This window comes from Aedes albopictus, chromosome 3 (genome assembly GCF_035046485.1).
Source record: "Aedes albopictus strain Foshan chromosome 3, AalbF5, whole genome shotgun sequence".
Taxonomy (NCBI): Eukaryota; Metazoa; Arthropoda; class Insecta; order Diptera; family Culicidae; genus Aedes; species Aedes albopictus.
In genome coordinates this window covers 143,954,401-143,971,993 of record NC_085138.1, presented here as the reverse complement: position 1 = coordinate 143,971,993, position 17,593 = coordinate 143,954,401, and the positions used below count along the sequence as shown (strand labels likewise).

The window sequence follows — 17,593 nt, the reverse complement described above, 5'->3', positions numbered from 1 at the left end:
CTATGGTAAATGGCCAATCAATTATTGCACACCTTAAAAACTCGCCAATTGTTGCACACCTCATAATAAAAGCATGGAGTATGCAACAATTAACGAGTTTTTAAGATGTGCAACAATTGGCGATTAATTAGTGCACTGTATAGTAAATCTGAGCTATAGGGCACTGCACGAAGTTCTCTCCTTCTCTTTCACTCTTACATTCATTTTTTCATTTATTTAGTTCACATCAAATTCATGATAATACTGAATCAACAATTTGCCGCCATAATACTCTATTTGCAGCTGCAGCTCTCCATCCTCGGTCACGCCCAACACTCGCCAGATCACGCTCCACCTGGTCCGCCCATCGTGCTCTCTGCGCTCCACGCCTTCTTGTACCAACCGGATGGTTAGCAAACACCAACTTTGCAGGGTTGATGTCCGGCATTCTTGCAACATACCCTGCCCACCGTATCCTTCCAGCTTTGGCCACTTTCTGGATACTTTCTGGTACTGCGAGCTCGTGGTTCATCCTTCTCCGCCACACACCGTTCTCTTGCACACCACCGAAGATCGTCCTTAGCACCCGTCGCTCGAAAACTCCGAGTGCTTGCAGGTCCTCCTCGAGCATCGTCCATGTCTCGTGCCCGTAGAGAACCACCCCAACTAACAATCACTCATTTAACAGGCACCATTAAGACGAATTAATTCAGCACTGTGTTGAATAACATTTGAATTATTTTCACGTACAACCTATGTTCGGATTTTGTTCACACAAATTTGGAGAAGTTATAAAGCATCATGTTGTGCACCAACTTAATTTTTTGTTGTTCAAAGCATTTTACAAATGATAAGAAAGTTGTTATTAAGCTTTGGCAAAAATGTCTGAAAATAAATAAAATGCAAAAATGTTGAATTCTCACGAGAGTAATTATTTGCTCTCATGCTGAGAACACTTATTATGAAATAAGAATTACATATTAAATTACCTTAATCCGGATTAGAACTCGAAACCTGTTGATTGCCAGTCGCATGCCTTCCTATCTGCGCCATTCTAGAGATGGTGAGATGCAGCACCCAAAGCAAAACATAATCTTTCCCATGACTCAATAATGATCACTCCTGAACTTCAGCAGTGGTGAATTAGCACAGCACGTGGTAATCAACTGAACAACGCCTCATACTTCAACAGCTGTTCAGCCCAAAACACGTGTTTTCCATTCTGATTTCGCTGTCAGTATTTTTATCGCACGGTGAGAAAACTTGTATCGAATGCGGCCAAAAAGTGTTGGTCTTTATTGAAGATATTGTTTCCAGATGAACTAATTGCGATATGAACATGTTTTTATTTTTATTATTAAATATCGATTTATGAAAATGTATGACAATATGTGGTGCGGTATGGTCTTGGACATGGTGCATTCACAGCATCTGTTCAGGTAATCTACTCATGCTCAGTCGAAAATCCGTTAAGCAATTTTGTTATTTATGCTTTTGTCATGGAATCTTGATATTATGTTCAATAAATAGTGCATAAGGATGTTTAGGGATACTTGAAATGTGTCGATTTCTGAATGCTGTTTGGTTATCTAGGTGACTGTGGGAACAATATTCAGTAAACACGACAGCACTGAAATGTCAAATACATCGATCCAAGCGTCTCGTACAATCGAACTGCTGCGGAAGATAAAAAATATAATAATCAAGGTACAAGATATCTTGTTACAGACTAATAATAATAAATAAATGCCTCATTTTTACGTCGATTACGTCTTTTGGCACTCAATGTTAAACTACATAATTCTATTCTGTTTAATTTTTTGCGATTCGTTTAACATTTTGGTTTTTTAATAACTTGGTTGTCTAAACAGTTTTAGCCATGATTTATCCCATAATCCGAACAAGTTCCGAGCCAAACTATGACGGGCTGAAAGCGTTTATTTGACAAGTGAAAAGCACATTGTTCAGGAGCATATGTTAATCGATACATCAGCTTAATAAGGTGCAGACAAATGTTTTGTTAAACTCTTTTGTTAAAGAATCAATGCTTGTCGAATAAAGTTCTTGTTAAACTTTTGAAAAGTGTTTTAATTTATCATTGTTGATACCGATGAGGAAAGTCGCACATTGACTATTTTCTCAATTGAAAAATCATTTAAACAGTAATGTGTAGAGCATAATTTTAGTTCAGCTATCATTACCATTATTAAGCAACAATTCAGCAAGCTTGCTTGATTGTGACTTGCAATTGTTAGTTGGGACCGGTCTTATTAACGTCTTGTACATGGTACATTTGGTGCGGGGGTGAATCTTTTTTGACCGCAGTTTCTTCTGGAGCCCATAGTAGGCACGACTTCCACTGATGATGCGCCTTCGTATTTCACGGCTCACGTTATTGTCAGCCGTTAGCAAGGAACCGAGGTAGACGAATTCTTCTACCACCTCGAAAGTATCCCCGTCTATCGTAACATTGCTGCCAAGGCTTGTCCTGTCTCGCTCAGTCCCACCTACCAGCATGTACTTTGTCTTAGCCGCATTCACCACCAGTCCGACCTTTGCTGCTTCACGTTTCAGGCGGGTGTACAGTTCTGCCACCGTTCCAAATGTTCTGGCAATAATATCCATGTCATCCGCAAAACAGACAAATTGGCTGGATTTCGTGAAGATCGTACCCCGGCTGTTGAGCCCGGCTCGTCGCATAACACCTTCCAGGGCGATGTTGAAGAGTAGGCAGGAAAGTCCATCACCTTGTCGTCCATCGTTGCTCTTATCAGTCTAGTCAGCTTCCCGGAAAAGCTGTTCTCGTCCATAATTTTCCATAGCTCTGTGCGGTCTATACTGTCGTATGCCGCTTTGAAATCGATGAACAGGTGATGCGTCGGGACATGGTATTCACGGCATTTCTGGAGGATTTGCCGTACGGTGAAGATCTGGTCCGTTGTCGACCGGCCGTCGATGAAACCGGCTTGGTAACTTCCCACGAACTCATTTACTTTAGGTGAAAGACGACGGAAGATTTCACTCTTACAGAAGTTTTGTAAACAACAAGGCCAAGAAACGTCAAAATCCCATACAAAATCAAAACAGTGCAGTGCCCTATACAGCGTATTACTTCCGACGCACTAGCGTGCACAGGGGGAGGCAAGGGGGGGCACTTGCCCCCCCTTCTATAAAAAATATATATGCACCATTTTTGCAATTCTTGCACCTTGGATCTTACCATGCAATGTTGAGAATCACTGAGCCATGGTGCACCATTGACACATACAATTTCTTAGTATCTCATGCACAACCATGATGTTCTCTGAATCATCTAGGCTAAACTCACGCATCATCTTCTAACTAATCAGTGATGTCAGCACCATATTCGAATAACATGCACCATTTTGGCATTTCGTATTCCAAAACTGTATTCCATGTACGTGAACCATGATGACTTCGGCACCATATTGAATTCTTAGCACCATTTTTGCAATTCGTGCACCTAGCCATACAATATAACGAGTATCACTGAATAACAGTGACGACTAATACAGCACACTAACATCATGCACCTTCTTCAAAGCTTTCAATACACCATCATGATGTCCACAGAATGATCTAGGTATCCACGTATTATGATGATCGCATGAAATGTCTTTTTATCAATTAAGTATCTGATATGCACCATCATGAAACTTCATGCACCATCACAGCTCTTCAAGCACCATTTCAGCGTTTATCATATCATCTAGGCATCTAAAGCACCGTAATGCCGTGAGCATGACATAAAATACATTTTTTTTGTATGCTATGCACCATTTTTGCAATTCGTGCACCTAACCATATTGATAAGCTTTGAAAAACGGTGACAACTAATGTATCATCTAGCATCATGTACCTTCTTCAAAGCTTTCCAACCACCATTTTGGCATTCACTATATCATCTAGGCATCTTATGCACCATTATGATGTGGTTCACAAGTGAATTTGATGCACTATGTTGACATTTCGCATACAAAATAGCATTCCTTGTTCCTGGTCTATGTTGATTTCTGTGCCGTATTGGGACGGGCTTGGTGGTCTAGTGGCTACCGCTTCTGATTCGTATGCAGAAGGTCATGGGTTCAATCCCTGGCCCGTCCTTTTCATCCTACTTTGTATCTTTCTATCCACTTTCTCTCGCTCTCTCTTCTCTACATATACAACTCATGTATATTCATATGTTCATAGCCATCGCTAGAACCAGAAACGAATTGAAAAAAAAAAGTCGTTTCCCTCCCTTCCAACTTCCACTCACAGCACAGTGTATATAACGCCTATAAGTTATGCAACCAAAGCGTGCTGTGCCGCTTGACCTTATTCACCTTATTCACCACACAATCTATCACGAACGCTATAAATATCCCCTATCCATGGATCGCATCACCGACCCAACGGTGACTCCCAGATCTCCCATCCTTTCCGTCTAACAAATACCCCAGTCCGTGCGGGTTGTGGGGACGCAGAGTGCTCTCGGTCTCTAGTAGCAACAACCAGTACACTCTAACATTCCTTTCCCTTCCCAGCTGACTATAAGGACTTGGCCGGCGCCGTTATTGATCAAATATGCATGAGCTGCTAAAATTGCACTTTGAGAATAAGTGGAATGTCCCAGCCCCTTATTCAGTTGGATCTCAGTGCAACTGGTACCAGTTCAGATCAATCACGGAGAAGCAACCATTGACATGTATAGTCAGAATTGATCGTTAAAATTGATCGTTTATGTTGATTTCTGTGCCGTATTGAGTTTCCTGCACCATTTTTGCAATTCGTGCACCTACATATGGAATTTGTTGAGTATAACTGAATCATGGTAAAACTAATGCACCATACAAACATCATGTAGCTCCTTTGCATTCCATGCACCACCATGATGATCACATGAATATCTAAGCACCATATCACGCGTCATCTAAGCGTTAATTCACATTTGAATTTCATAAGCTCCATTTTGCCATATCGTACACCAAATTGTATTCCATGTACCTGATCCTTGTTGACTTCCGCACCACATTAAATTCTATGCATCATTTTTGCAATTCTTGAATTTTGGATCTAACCACCCAATGTTGAGAATCACTGAATCATGGTGGCAACAAATGCACCCTTGATACATATAATTTCTTAGTATCTCATGCACACCCATGATGTTCTCAGAATCAATTTTAAGCTAATCTCACGCACCATCTTTTAACTAATCAGTGATGTCAGCACCATATTCGAATAACATGCACCATTCTGGCATTTCGTATTCCAAAACTGTAATCCATGTACGTGAACCATGGTGACTTCGGCACCACATTGAATTCCAAGCACCATTTTTGCAATTCGTACACCTAGCCATACACAATGTCGAGTGTCGCTGAATAACGGTGACAACCAATACAGCACACTAACATCATGAACCTTCTTCAAAGCGTCCACAGAATGAACCAGGTATCCACGCATTATGCTGATCTCATGCACTATCTTTTAATCAACTAGAAATCAAGTGCATCATACAGATATGCACTATTTTTAAATTTCATGCACCATCAAAGCTTTCCAAGCACCATTTCAGCGTTTATTATATCATCTAGGCATCTGATGCACCATTATGTTGTGAGCATCACATAAAATACTTTTATTTTGTATTCTATGCACCATTTTTGCAATTCGTGCACCTAACCATGCAACATGTTGATAATCTTTGAATAACGGCGACAACTAATGCAGCACACTAGCATCATTCGCCTTGTTCAAAGCTTTTGATGCACCATTTTGGCATTCATTATACCATCTAGGTATCTTATGCACCATTATGATGTGGTTTACATTTGAATTTGATGCACCATTTGGCATTTCGCATACAAAATAGTATTCCACGTACCTGGAACATGTTGATTTCTGTGCCACATGTGCATCTTAATATGAAACATGACGAGTATAACATAATCATAGCTAATGCACCATACATACATCATTCATTTCATGCACCACCATGATGTTCACAGAATCATCCAGGCACCATCTTTGAATCAAATATGTGTCTAATTGCGAAATAATGCACCATCGTTAAATTTTATGCATTACTAAAGCTTTCAATGCGTAATCGTGGCGTATATCTGTAGTAATCCGTGAAGGCATTCCAGAAGAAAACCCTGGAGAAATTTCAGGAGGAATCCTTGAAGGACTTTCTGGAGGAATCCCTGAAGGCATTACTAAAGAAGTGCTTGAAAGAATTCTTGAACGTAGCTCTCAAAAACTGGAAGAGGAGTCTAGAGAAATTCCTGTAGAATTTGCAGGAGGAACTACTAAAGGAATTGCTGGAAAAATTATTGAAGGAATTCCCTGGAGGCATTTCTAAAGGAATCCTTGAAGAATTTCCAGGGGGGATTCCGTAGAGGAATTCGTGAAAGAATTCATGAAGGAATTTGTGTAGAAAAATTTTGAAAAACTCCTGGACAAATTTCTGGAAGAGTTCCAGCAGGGGGTCATTAACGAACCCCTGGAGAAAATTCTGGAGGCATTCCTGGAAGAAACCCTGGAGAAATTCTTGGAAGAATTTCTGGAGGATTCTCTGAAGTCATTCCTGAAGGAATTCTTGGGCGAATGCCTGGAGGTTTCCTTGTAAGAATTCCTGGAGGAACTTCTGGAAGAATGTCCGGAGGAATTTCTGCAGGAATCCCTGAGGAAATTTCTGGAGGTACATTTGGAGGAGTTTCTAGAAGAATTCCTGGAGGAAGCTATGAGAAATCCCTGGAGAAATCCTTGATGTAATCCCTGGAGGAATTCCTGAAGGAATCCAGGATGAAACACTGGAGGGGTAACGGAAGGAATCCATGAAATAATTCATGGAGGAATTCCAGGATGAATTGCTGGAGGAATTCCTAAAGGATTTTTTGGAAAAATTCCTGCATGAATTTGTGGAAGAATTACTCGAGGAATTCAATGACGAATCCTTGCAGAGATAACTAGAAAAATCTCTGGAGGAATTTGTGGAGCAATTTCTGGAGGAATCAGTGGGGTCATTTCTGACGGAATTTTTGGAAGAATCCGCGAAAAAAATCTTGGAGGAATTTCTGGAGGCATGCTTTTAAGAATAATTGGAAGAATTTCTGGAGGATTTTCAGGAGGAATACTTGGAGGAATCCCTGGAGACATTCATAGAGAAAATCCTAGAGAATGCTTTGGAATAATTCCTAGAGAAATTCCTGCTGTAATCCTAGGAGGAATTCCTAAAGGAATCCGTAAAGCAATTCAATGATGAATCCCCGGAGAATTATTAGAGAAACTTCTGGAAGAATCCCTAGAGGTTTTTCTGGAGAAATTCCAAAAAAAATGTAGGAATTCCTGGAAGAATTTCTGGAGGATTTCCTTAAGGAATTCTTTGAAAAATTTCTGGAAAAATATTTGTGGCTTCCTGAAGGAATGGTTAAAGGAACTCCTCGAGCAAAAGAGGGATTTTTGAGGAATATCTAAAAAAATCATTGATGAATCCCTGGAGGAATTTCTGGAGAAATTCCTGGCGAAATCTATGGGGGAATACCTGATGAAATTTTTCGAGTAATTCCTGGAACAGTTCCAGGAGAAGTTTTTTTCTGGAGAAAACCGTGGATAAATTCTTGTAGGAATACCTAGAGGAATTCTTGGAGGAATCCATGAAGAATTTTTAAGATGATTTTCTGGAGCAATTAATAGAGAAATTTTTATAGTTGTCCCAGGAGAAATTTCAGGAGAGATTCCTTGAAAAATTCCAGACAAAAAACCTGAAAAAATGTCTGTAGAAAACCCTGGAGAAATTCCTCGAGAAATTCCTGGAAGAGTTCCGGGAGAAATTTCTTCAGGATTTTCTGGAGAAATCCGAGCAGGAATTCATTTAAGAGTCCTTGCAGAAATTCCTGGAGGAATCTCTGTAGAAATTCCCGAAGGTATTCAAGATGGAATTAACGAAGGAATTTTTGCAGGAATAATGCAGGAGTTCCTGGAGGAATTTCCGCAAGAATTTTTTGAGGAATTTTTTGCGAAACATTCCGAGAGAAATTCCTGGATGATTTTCTTGAGGAATCTCTGGGTAATTTCCTGGAGGAATCCATGTTTGAACTCCGGGAGATATTTCTGGATAAATTCCTGAAGAATTTTTTGGTGGAATAACTAGAGAAATTCCTGGATAAATTCTTTAAGAAATTTCTGGAAAAATATTTAAGGCTTCCCGGAGGAATGTCTAGAGGAACTCCTCGAGGATTTTGTGAAGGTTTTTTTTGAGTAATTTCTGAAGAAACTCATGGATGGACTCCTGGATGAATTCCCGACGAAATTCCTGGAGGAATCCATGCAGAAATCCCCAATGGAATTCCTAGAGAAATTCCCAGAAAAGATCCGGGAAAAATCCGGGAAAATCCCTGCTGTAATCTTAGGAGGGATTCCTGAACGAATCTGTGAAGGAATTCAAGGATGAATCCCTGGAGAATTCCTAGAAATAATTCTGGAAGAATCTTTAAAGGTTTTCCTGAAGAAATTCCTGAAAAAATGAAGTAATTCCTGGAAAAAAATCTGGAGGATTTCCTGAAGGAATTCTTTGAAAAATTTCTGGAACAGTTTCGGGAGAAGTTTTTTTTCCTGGAGAAATCCGTGGATGGACTCTTGGAGGAATACCTAGAGGAATTCTTGGGGGTATCCATGAAGATTTTTTTAGAGAATTTTCTGGAGCAAAAACTAGAGAAATTTTTATAGTTGTTCCAGGAGATTCCTGGAAAAATTCTAGAAAAAAAAATCCTGAAAAAAATTCTGTAGAAATCCCTGGAAAAAATTCACGAGGAATTCCAGGAAGAGTTCCGGGACAAATTTCTTCAGGATTTTCTGGAGAAATCCGAGCAGGACTTCCTTAAGGTATCCTTGCAGAAATTCCTGGAGGAATCCCTGTAGAAATTCAAGATGGAATTACTGAAGAAATTGAAATGAGGAATTTCTGGAGGAATTCCCGAAAGAATTCTTTGAGGTATGTGTGCATTCCGGGAGGTATTTCTGGATAAATTCCTCCAGATTTTTTTTGGAGGAATTCATTTATGAATTCTTAGAGGAATAACTAGAGAAATTCCAGGATGACTTCTTCAAGGAATTTCTGGACAAATATTTAAAGCTTCCTGGAGGAATGTCCTCGAGGAATTAATAAAGGTTTTTTTTTGAGAAATTTCTGAAGAAACTCATGGATGAATTCCCGAAGAAATTTCGGAGGGATCCATGAAGAAATCTCTGGAGGAATTCCTAGAGAAATTCCCGGAAAAGATCCGGAAAAAATATTTTAGGATTTTCTGGAGGAAATAATCGAGGAATTTCTGGAAGAATCCCTGGAGACAATATTGGAGGAATTCTGGCAGAAATTCTGAGAGAAATTTCTGTAGGAATTCCGGCAGCAATCCCTGGAGGTATTTCATGAGGATTCCATGGAAGTATCCCTGGAGGAATTCCTAGAAGAGTTCTAGGAGAAATTGATTTAGGGTTATGTGGAGGATTCCGTGAAGGATTTCCTGGAAAAATCCCTGGATGAATGCCTTGAGAAATTTCTGGTGGAATTCATGGAGGGAGGAATTTCTGAAGGAATTCCTGAAAAAAATCCTGGAGGAATCCATGGAGGTATCCCTGAAGGAATTCTTGGAAGGGTTCCGGGAAACATTCCTTTAAGATTCTCTGGAGGAATTCTGACAGAAATTCCTAGAGGATTTTCTGGAGTAATTCCTGGAGATATTTCTGGATGAATTTTTAAAGAAATTCATGAATAAATCTTTGAAGGAATGAATCCCTGAAGAAGTCCTTGAGAATTTCCTGTAGAATGTCCTGGAGGAATCCATGGAAGAATTGCTGGAGAAATTCCAGGAGGAATTCCTGGAAGAGTTCCGGGAGAAATTCCTTTAGGATTTTCTGGAGGAATTTGTAGAGCAATTCCTTGAAGGATCCCGCGAGGAAATATTGAAGAAATTCTGGCAGACATTCCTAATGGATTTTTTCTAGAAGAAATTTCATGAGGAATCTCTGGAGGAATTCCTGGAGGTAATTCTGGAGAAATTTCTGGAGGATTTACTGGAGGAATTATTTGGGGAAATTCAGGAATTGCTGGATAAATTGCTGGAAAAAATCCTGAAGAAATTCCTGAAGGAATCCGTGGAGGATTTCCTGGACAACTTCCTTGCGAAATTCCTCAAGGAATTCTTGGAAGGGTCCAGGGAGACATTCTTGGGGAACTCAGGCAGAAATTCCTAGAGGATTTTCTGGAGGAATGCCTGGAGGAACTGCTGGAGGAATTTCAGGAGTTCTTCCTCGACAAATTTCTGAAAGAATTCCTGGTAGAATTTCTGGAGGTTTTTTTGTGGAATTTCTGAAGAAATCCATGAAGGAATTTCTGATGAAATTGTTTGAGAATTCCCTAAAGGACTCCATGGAAAAATCCTTGGAGAAATTTCTTGAGGAATACCTGGAAGAATTCCCTGAGAAATTCCTTTAGCATGTTATGGAGGCATCCGTGGAGGAAATATTGGGGGAATTCTGACAGACAGACATTCAGGAGTTTTCCTAGAAAAATGTCAGGAGGGATCTCTGGAGGAATTTTAGGAGTATTTACTGGAGGAATTCCTGGGGGTTTTATTTGAAGAATTTCTGGAGAAATATATTAGGCTTCTTGGAGAAATGTCTGAAAGAACTCCTCGAGGAATTTCTGAAGGAATTCCTGGAGGAATTTCTGGAAGAAGTTTCTGAGGAATTTCTGAAGAAATTCAGTAATGAATCCCTGGAGAAATTCCTTAAGAAATTTTTGGAAAAAATCCTAAAGAAATTCCTATAGGGTTGCTTGGAGGTATTCCTAGAAGAGTTTTGGAAGAAATTCCTTTAGGATTTTCTGCAAGAATCCGTGGAGGGATTCCTGAAAGAAATCACTGGTTGCATATTGGACGAATTTCTAAAGAAATGTCTGAAGGAACCCCTCGAGGAATTTCTAAAGGAATATCTGGAGGAATTTCAGAAGAAATTTATTATTGAATACCTGAAAGAATTCCTGAAAAAAATCCTGGAAAAATCCTGGAGAAACTACTGGAGGGATCTGTGGAGGATTTCCTGTAGAGATTCCTCGCGAAATTTTTGGAAGAGTTCCGGGAGACATTCTTTTAGGATTCTTTGAAGAAATTCTGGCTGAAATTCCTAGAGGATTTTCTGGAGAAATCCCTGGAGGAATTTCATGAGGAGTTCTTGGAGGATTTTTTCTAGGAATTCCTGTAGGAATTTCTGGCGTTATTTTTTGAGAAATTTCTAGAGGAATTTGTTGAGGAATTTTAGAAGGATTTTTTGAAATGATTCATGGATGAATTCATGAAGGAATTCCTGAAGAAATTCGTTGAGAATTTCCTGGATAATTTTCTGAAGGAACTCCTGGAGGAATTTCTCAAGGAATTCCAGGAAGATATTCTTCAAAAAATCCTTTAGGATTTTCTGGGGGTTTTAGTGGGGCAACTCCTAGAGGAATCACTGGAGGAAATATTGGGGGCAGACATTTCTAGTGGATTTTTCCTAGAAGAAATTTCAGGCGGAATTCCTGGAGTATTTACTGGAGGAATTCCCGGAGGAATTATTTGAGGAATTTCTGGAGAAATATATGAGACTTTCTGGAGGAATTTCTGAAGGAATTATTGGAAGATTTTTTGAGGGAATTCCTGGAGGAACTCATGCACGAATCTTTGGAGAAATCCTGAAGGAATCTCTGTAAATTGCAATAAGGATTCCGATCAAAATGTTCTATCTAGGAGTTCTGACATTCTCCCAGCATCATCCTAGACAATCTAGGATCAAAATTCTTTCACAACGACAATATTTTTTTTCCTATAATTGATAATTTTCCAGATATTCTCCATTGTATTTGATACGTTTATAAAATTTTATAAGAGTCGAGATAATGACTTCATGTTTAAGTTTCGTATTGCCTTGAAATCATTACCATCCGAAGCCTTCTCTAGAATCCCAATATGAAGTACTTGGTGATGTTGGCACCACACCATGTTGAAACCCCTACTTGTGAATTCATATTGCGTGTAACACCATTATTCTATTTTGCACCATGATCATACATATATTGCACCATTATTATAGTGCCCCCCCTAAGCAAGAACCCTGCGCACGCTAGTGTTCCGACGTAATGTTTAACGCGAACGGAAAAGCATTATAAGTATTTTTTCCTTCATCCAAAATAGTGCTATATCCAATCCACAATACTTCACCACTTCTAAGTCTTTGACGTTTCGTGGCCTTGTTGTTTACGATTCGGACCTAGAAAGGTTTTGTCAGCTTTCGGACTTCGCCAACTTTTCATGGGTAGTTTGATTTAATTCAAAATGTGGGGTACGCATGCGTGGGAAAGTGTGCTGCTTTATGACTTAATGGCGACACTGTGGCAGAAATTATTTCCGAGATTTCTCCAGTATTATTTCTTCTAGGAAAGACTTCCGAAAGAAATCACAGGAAAAGTTCTTCGAGGAATCCACGTAAGAGTTCCGGAAGAAATTCCGGACAGAAGTCCAGAAGAATTTCCCGAAGGAACCTCAAAAGGAGTTCCCGAAAAAATCCTGGAAGTATATCCTGGAGGAATCCCGAAAGGAAATCAAAAAGCAGAAGCAGTCCCCGACAGAATTCCGGAAGGAGTTCCTGGAGGGATCCCGGAGAAGATACTGAAAGAAGTTCTCGCCAAAATTCTTGTAGGATTCCTGGAAAGATCTCAGAAAGAATACCTGAAAAAATCCATGGAATTTCTGGAAGCAATCCCTGACGGATTTTTAGAAAGAGATTCTGAAGGAATCTTTGGATTAGTTCTTGAGGAAATTCCCGAAAGAATTCCTAAATAGAGGAATTCCGGGTGAAATTGCTGGAATTTCCAGGAACACTTTCTGGAAGTCCAACAAAACTTCTAAAGGAATTCCAAAAGAAACTGTTGGAAGAACCTCGGATGGGATTCCTGGATGATTCCCGGATTTCATTGAGAAATCCCGGAAGAAATCTCATGAAGTTCCAGAAGGAATCTTGGAAGGAGTTTCTGGAGAAATCCCAGATGGAACCTTTTAAGAATCTCAGAAGGGATCCCAGTGGAAATTTCTAAAGGAACCCCAAAAAAAAACTCAGATTGAGCTTCCTGAGGAATCACAAAAGGAAATCCTGGAGGGATCCTTGAATAAAGTTGTGGAAAAACAACTAACAAATGGAGAAAAATGAAGGGGTAATCCTAGAAAGAATTCCTGAAGGAATCTCAAAATTTATTTATAGAGAAGTTTCGGAAGGAATTTTGATGTAATCTAGGAGCAGATTGTGCTCCTGAAGTAATCTTAAAATGTATTACTTAAGAAATCCCAGAAAGGATCTCTGGAAGAATCCTGAAAGAACTTCCTCGAGGAATCCTAGCAAGAGCTCTTGGGGGAATTCTAGACGTAATTTTTTAAGAATCTCATAAGAAATAAACCCCTGCAAAAATCTCATGAAGCACTCCCTAGGAATCCCAAAGAAACTCCAGTAAAGTCCTGAAACAAATTTGTGGAGAAACCGTGAAGGATCTGTTGGAGGTATCCCGGATGGATCCCAGAAGGACCTCCTGGAGAGGTGCCACCGCTCGGCTTCAAGCGTTTCTCACGGGATTTTCTCGGAGATCTTTTCAAAATGTATAGAAAGGTTGTTCATGAATTTCACTTAGTGGTTTTCTGGAATAGCTTTCCAACAATTTCCAACAAACGAGAGAAAAAGAAACACGAGAAAATCTAAGAAAATCTAAGCAATTCCGCGACACAATCTGATGTCCTGAATCCTGGAAGAAATTCCACAAAAAAATCTTTGGGCAAATTTCTCCACAACATTTAGCATGAAAATTGTTAGAAATTTCAACTCTAGAAAAAAGATGATTAGCGGCAGTATAGACAGACATTACAGGCGTTGGCGTCCTAAACAATTTGATTTTACTGTAAAAAGTTATCGAATTTTCAAGCGGTTATCGTATAATTTCAGTTTTAATCATGTGAATGGAATCGTACTAAAAACTTTTCAGACTTTCGAAAGTGAGCAAAAAGTTCGTCTGAAAAAAAAACACGGAAAATTGTGAAAGCAGGTCTTACGCCCTATCGATCAGTTCGTAGCCAACAACAATCTATAGCTAATTATTAATTGCCTTGGCTTTATCTTCCCAGACGTTTACTGCCTCATCAAAGGAAATCAAAACAAAACATCAAAAAAATCGTCAGGCGTAACCATTTATGAGCCCCTACTGTAATCAAACTGTGTATACGTAGTGGTAGAATCACGCTGACGTTCGGATACGAACGAACACTGCAAGAAATACTGTGAGAAGATAGCACAAATACAAATTTATTTTATGATGAAAAGTAAACACTGCTAAGAATTTAAACATTTCAATTTTGTTTAAACTGAACATGAATTAATCAAAAAATATTTCAAACCAAATCAACGTAAACCTTTATTCAAGACAATATTCGTTCTATGAGAACGATGAAACCTTTGTATGCAACTTGATTTAAAGTCAAATGAAATTTAGCGTGTATGGTGCGACCTATCACCGCTATTTTGAAGTGATCAAAATTCAGTCAGAATAATAAGACTGAGACGACAGTCTGCTTTGTTGAAACATTGTTCAACAACTTGAAGTTGTTTGTGGTTTGTGAAACAATTTTTGAAGAAAAAGTTGTGCTTGCACCCATTGAAAATAAGAATCCAATCGAGGGCAGACAACGAATGTGAGGTAATTGTTTTCAGAATAACACCCAACATTTGCAGTTCGAGGTGATAAACAAGGCCATCAAATGGCAAAGTAATAACAATAAATTACTGCTATTTGGATCGTCTTGCTCAAATCAACCAAAACATTCGGTTTATGACAGTCAATGCAGGACATGTTGGTATTAGTGTGTTATCGCCTGTTTGTTGTAATTGTAACTTCACGCAATCACACATATCAACACAATGCAGATTGCACAAACACTAGCACTCGCGAACCAGAATTAGAATAAATTTTAGGGAAAATATCACTGCACGCTTGGAAATTTACGTTTGGTTGAAGATAATTGAATCAAAATGTAGCTTACCTTCAATAGTTTTCCAGAAAATCAATGCACGACACTACTCACTAATAATAGTCACTGAATATGGTCAAATTCTTAAATTCATTACAGTTTTCTCATTTATCCACATCACACTAGCAAACAATAATTTTGACATTTACAGCATGCCACACACGCGCTGTCGACACGAAGCACCGTTTTCTGTGTCGCTTCCCTCCGTTTCGACTTCACAGTCCCTTACCCCTCACCGATCACTTCCTCCTCATCCGTCAAACCCGCACAATGCTAGGCGATGGACGAACAAACGAACGAACGAACGAACCTGTTCAAAAGAAAGCACACAATGAAGCCAACCACACTGCGCGCACACAGTCGCTGCCGTACCGGGAACCGACGGGTTACTAGATTGTAGCCACGGAAACGTTGCCACTGTTGGACATGTTTTTCCCGCAGATGCGTGGCCGTTTCTATACCTCCCACTCTCGAGCTGAACCCCTGCCAACGACGACGGGCTGCCCTCTTCACTCGGTTGCCCTGTTGCTTTCCTTGTTTCGCTCGTGCGAAAACCGGATCGGATTGCGCGCTTGGAAGGGGAACGGGTTCCGAACCGGAGGCGTCCGGGGCGTGGCTTCCGTAGCCTCCTTGGTTCGACTGCTTCTGCGTTGTTTGCTTCGTTGTATTTCTCCGTTCGGCCGGTGGTGGGGATGTAGGGTTATGTATATTCAACCGCTTCGAATACCGAACGTTTCCCACCGATAACAACCATTGAAACTGATTACACCTCTACCACTGAGGCTTCTTGTTTGCCCCTTTCACACCATCGCCGTATGGAACGGCACAATCGTAAAGCAAACAAAGGAAATTGATATGCGCGAGTTGGCGACGAATGGTTGTCGAGTTAAAAACGAGTGGAATACGAAATTGCGATTGCGCATTGAAAATGAAGGCGAGAAACGACCGACCGACCGACGAGCGCTCATGGCGTGTGCGTGCGTACCAATGCATTCAAACAAGAATGCGTCTTGAAATAATTTTAGCAGCGTGCTGCGTTGCCGTTTTTGTTGAACATTGTTCACTAACTGCAATAGGATTATAATGGCAGCCTCTACTGGAATATGGAAACGGAAGTATGTTTGATGTCTACTAGTCAGCCATTATTATTGGAAAAATATTGTCCACAATAGGGCGATATATTAGTCCTGTTCAACGACGTAGGTTGAACTTGCTCGAAGTGGCTGCATCCCGCTCTTACCCATTTGTCATCAAACGGGTAAGAGCGGGATGCAGCAACTTCGAGCAAGTTCAACCTGCGTCGTTGAACAGGACTAATATTTCCCCATAGTACACAGTTCGTGGCTCAGCCGCGCTCTATCCTCGGTCACGTGGCGTGACTCACGCCCAATGCTCGCCAAGTCGTGCTCCACCTGGTCCGTCCATCGTGCTCTCTACGTTCCATGTCTTTTTGTGCCAACCGGGACTGTCGCGAACACCAACCTTGCAGGGATATTGTGCGGCATTCTTGCAACATGCCCTGCCCACCATATCCTTCCGGCTTTGGCCACCTTCTGGATGCTGGATTCGCCGTAAAGTGCAGCGGGTGCGTGGTTCATCCAGACGTAACAGCTAGAGCAAGTTTCGTGAAAATCCATCGTCCAGTTCACATTACCACCACCTGGTGGGAATGTTTCACGAAAGTGCAGCGGGTGCGTGGTTCATCCAGACGTAACAGCTAGAGCAAGTTTCGTGAAAATCCATCGTCCAGTTCACATTACCACCACCTGGTGGGAATGTTTCACGAAACACTGCGTTGCAAGGATGGAAGAAAATCACTTCAAGCGATAAATGGTACAGGATACGAACAATCCAAGATAGCCTTGTTCTTGCAGTAGCATGATGCCGACGCCTCACACCGTGCTCGTATCACAGAACAATCAAAGCATCGGATGCACGCTTTGTCGCGTGATGACCCGTTATCGGATCATGTTACAAGTCGTGATACATTTTAATCATCACATTGTATGCCACTTATGCACCCGTGAACCGCATTCACAATTCGAAATAATACATCCATAAGCATATTCATTCATTTATTTAGTATTACATCAAATTCAAGATAAAACTGAATCAACAATATTTCTCCATAATACACGGTTCGTGGCTGCCGCTCTCCATCCTCGGTCGCGCCCGATGCTCGCCAAGTCACGCTCCACCTGGTCCGCCCATCGTGCTCTCTGCGCTCCACGCCTTCTTGTGCCAACCGGATCAGTTGCAAACACCAGCTTTGCAGGGTTGTTGTCCGGCATTCTTGCAACATGCCCTGCCCATCGTATCCTTCCGGCTTTGGCCACCTTCTGGATGCTGGGTTCGCCGTAAAGTGCAGCGAGCTCGTGGTTCATCCTTCTCCGCCACACGCCGTTCTCCTGCACACCGCCGAAGATCGTTCTTAGCACGCGTCGCTCGAAAACTCCGAGTGCTTGTAGGTCCTCCTCGAGCATGGTCCATGTCTCGTGCCCGTAGAGGATCAC

At 40.7% G+C, this 17,593-nt stretch overlaps 2 protein-coding genes across 3 annotated transcripts in view; one reads left to right on the top strand and one right to left on the bottom strand.

The window, feature by feature from the left end:
- Nucleotides 1-17,593, bottom strand: part of LOC109424065 (polyhomeotic-proximal chromatin protein-like) — a 186,810-nt gene that overhangs the window by 56,413 nt on the left and 112,804 nt on the right. The window lies entirely within an intron of this gene.
- LOC134283901 (D-2-hydroxyglutarate dehydrogenase, mitochondrial-like) overlaps nt 12,160-17,593 on the top strand; it is a 35,350-nt gene continuing 29,916 nt past the window's right edge. The window contains exon 1 of the mRNA XM_029880403.2: nt 12,160-14,749. The gene's annotated coding sequence lies outside the window, so the exon portion shown is untranslated. The remainder of the gene's footprint in view (nt 14,750-17,593) is intronic.